Source organism: Labeo rohita, chromosome 19 (genome assembly GCF_022985175.1).
Source record: "Labeo rohita strain BAU-BD-2019 chromosome 19, IGBB_LRoh.1.0, whole genome shotgun sequence".
In the NCBI taxonomy this organism is placed as follows: domain Eukaryota; kingdom Metazoa; phylum Chordata; class Actinopteri; order Cypriniformes; family Cyprinidae; genus Labeo; species Labeo rohita.
Genome location: NC_066887.1, coordinates 10,519,463 through 10,523,161, shown reverse-complemented (window position 1 = coordinate 10,523,161; position 3,699 = coordinate 10,519,463). Strand labels below are relative to the sequence as shown.

The following is a 3,699-nucleotide window of genomic DNA, read 5'->3' as shown; positions in this document are numbered from 1 at the left end:
AACCAGTTCAGAAAAGTTCTCTGGGGTCTTTTTAGCAAAAGTTGTCATAACCAAGTTGAAGTTCCATTGTTGGTTGAAACAGGACGCAAAAACATTCAAAGTGGTTGGAAACAGCTATAACTCTTAATTGGAATGAGAAATTTTCACCAAACTTTGAAAACTTTGAATGAGCTCAATCTTTGGCCATATTACAAAAATTGGAGAGTTTGACCACTTGTGGTGGCATTATAACAGGAAAAAAAACATGAAAATGGCTGTAAATATGCACCAATTAGTCGACTTGAAATTCGGCATGCAGTGTTATTGTCCAAGGTGCCATCAATATCTGTGAGGGCTGGTGAATCTTGAAAAACATGGCCGCCATCCACAAATCAAATTTGAGCACCTGTTCGAAGAGGTTAATGGAGGCTGATCGGAACACAACTCAATAGGGCCCATTTGACTCATTGCAGTAGAGGTCTGTGAGAAATTTTAAAGAAATCAGTGAAAGAAAACTACCGTGTTTTACGTCTTTTATCCACCAGTTTCCAAGGGGCACTACTGTAAAAAAGAATGTGGGTACAACTTCCGGTGAGGTGGCGGTAGTAGTATACCAGTGGTATTTTGTGTGCAAATTAGCGAGAGGCTAAGTGTTTTTCGGATCATTGTTTTCTTTGTAAAGTTGCAAACCTTTATGAGGGATGTCGTTACGTTGCTCAGGGACAACATGTGCTGTTTGAAGCTGTCCTCCCACATCGTTAGCAAGTCTGGATCGCTAAATCTTAATCTTGAATGACTGTTATGAGACATTTGAACCGATGCTTTACATCATATAGATATTTGTACTAGCATTTAATGCCACAGATTTTATGGGTAAATGAATTTATCGGAGACAGAAATTCAACAAACACACACACTGTTAGACTTTTATTTGTGCACGTAACCTGAGTCGATCTGTAGAATGTGTGGTGAATGTTTCGTCTGACGGAGTTTCTTTTACAGGCTTTTGGCTGCTTTATTTTTTACTAACCACCAGATCGCGGTGTTTTCGACACACTCTAAGCTTTGAATCTTTTCCCGAAACGGTGAGAGGAAAATGTCAGTGCTTCACAAGGCTTTATTTGCCCATCACTACTTTCAGCTGTTGAATGTATGAGTGTCACATCCCGTTTGTCTACTTTGAACCGGAAAACGCTCACACTTTTGACGCAAGGCCTCATGGGGCATAGGAAACTTGTGGATATCACACAATGTTTTACACATACACACAATATTCATATCATGTTTTAGATCTTTTCATTCTGCTTTTCATTCTGATCTTTTCAACAACTTTGCCTCTAAAACCACTACTGTCAAGCAATTATTATGGAAAAAGCTGCTTTTTCGAACTCGCCCTACACTGTTAGACATTTCAAAGGTTTTTTACAGTAACTTACTGGCAACACTGTTACTGTAATTAGAATTTACAGTAGCAAACCGTATTTAATTTACAGTTGCAAACTGTAGCTGTTTTACAGCCAAATACTATTAAAAAGATCAAATTCAACAGTATACTACTGTAATTCATTCATTTTAATATAGATTTCAGTTGATTTTATAAATTTATATATAATTTATTTAAATTTATTTTATTTTTACTCTACATAGGTACTACTGACATTCAATTAAAGGCAGGCGTACACGGTGCGATTTTTGAGGTTGTACGAGCTCGCATGCGATTTTTTTGGTTATCGGAGGAAATCGTCTCTTCTCGTATGGTCGGGGCTCGTATGGTGTGTGAGAAATTACGAGACGAGCAGAGTGCCTTACGAACACTTCCCGACCTCACAATCATTTTTAAACATGTCAGAAAACTTCGGGAGCTGTCGGATTGAAAGCGTGACGTGTGTGCTGTTGAACGAGCCGATTTGTTGAGCAAACTGGAAATTTAGCTATAGTGGTGTCCAACTAGCCCCCTCGACGTGCATAATACTACGTTAAAACATACATTACAATACTGTACAGTGCTGTAGCATTGCAGTTCCAATGTCTTTAATGCATATGCTTGTTAGCACTGCTGTAGAGGTGAAGTTTTGTCAAGTTTGCAACCAGTGTACACACGCAAGGGTGATCAGACGGTTCCTGCATGTGTATCAAAGAGTCACAGCTCATATTTTTTATATGCAGTTATGAGATAGACAGAGAGCAGTTGAATTTAACAGTACATACACAGTATATTATACACAGCCTTTCTCTCAGATTTCATGGGCAAACAATCTGATCACCCTAAATATACAGAGACACACTGCATGATTTAACATTTTACTGTTAAATTTTACCGAAAAGGATCTCTTTCTCGGAGTCCATGTTTTTGGCGCGGAACTTCGTGAATGTGATTGCCTCGGAAATCAGCAGGTTTTAAAATCGTGCCGTGTACCACTGCGTCCGTAAACAGTCACTCGTGACGTGTGCGTGGCCATACGGTCTTCCAACTGTCCTAATTCGCACCGTGTATGGCCGCCCTAAAACAGACACAATAATCACAAAATATCAAATACTTTATTTAAAACAATGCATGTATAACACTTAAAAATACAGTCTTAAACTGCTCAATGAAGTTGAAAAAACTGCATCTTCACCATTTCCCCTGTCTTAGGACGTTTTGCAGTGCATTATGTTGTATCCTCACAAAGAATATAGGCAACAGAAACATAATGGAGAAAAAGACATGCAACCAAAGAATACACAGCCATCTGCAAAACCCAGGTCTGCTCCAAAACGTGGCCACCACCTTTGCTCACCATCCACTTTGTCAGTGACAGAAATGCCTTCTCTGAAAAACAAGTAGAAGAAATGGCACACTTTTAAAAGGAAAACCCCACACAGAATACACAATCATCTCAAAACCACAGTTGTTCTCTTACCATGAACTATCAGTCTCAGAGTGGTTAGCGTGCTCATGTCTTTCTTGATGCTTCATTGCAGTTGCCTTTAAAACACAAACACAACAAAATGCAGTAAATCTTAAATTCCATTAATAATTATAACAAACTAATTCTAAAACTAGAAAGGCAGCTAACAGTTAGCCATATAACTTGTCTAACCTAGCTAACATAGGATTTTTTTTTTTTTCAATAGGCTACTGGCCAACATTATACAAACACCTGAACAAAATTTCACATTAGTTAACCTAATGTTAATATAGGATAAGTGTTGCTTGTTGAAAATTATTTTAATTCAGTAACTTAATTTAATAAGCTGACAAACGCTGTTTGAAACGACAGCGTAGTTTACTATAGTAAAGTTTGTAACCGCCATGTTGACGAGTAAATATTACTAGGTTAATCTGGTGTGCAAAAATCTGACAAACACTCAGGCAAACGTATATATATATATATATATATATATATATATATATTTTTTTTTTTTTTTTTACCTTACTTGCTGGTCTTAATCTCTCGTAAATTGCATCGACACACAGCGCGGTTGTTCTCCGGAACTCTTCCGCTCTCGCGGGTTCATCCCCGGGCAAACGCCGCGACGCTGCCCGCTGCTTCAGCGTCTTCCTCGGACACGAGTGGAGCAGCGCAGCGCGACTCGACAAAAGAAGACAATATAGAACACATTAAATATACAATATACAGTGGATGCTTACAGTAAAGTAATGCCCCGGTATATTTCTGACTTACAGATGTACGTCAAGCAATGGTGCGGTGTCTGACATGAAGGACAAACGGATTT

At 38.5% G+C, this 3,699-nt stretch overlaps 1 long non-coding RNA gene across 1 annotated transcript; it reads right to left on the bottom strand.

The window, feature by feature from the left end:
- Window positions 1-2,634: 2,634 nt before the first annotated feature.
- On the bottom strand, window positions 2,635-3,480 carry LOC127181664 (uncharacterized). Its single transcript, XR_007829795.1, has 3 exons — window positions 3,395-3,480; window positions 2,883-2,947; window positions 2,635-2,791 (listed from the first exon to the last, which is right to left on the bottom strand). It is a non-coding gene; the product is annotated as an uncharacterized LOC127181664 (long non-coding RNA).
- Between the last annotated feature and the right edge of the window lie 219 nt (window positions 3,481-3,699).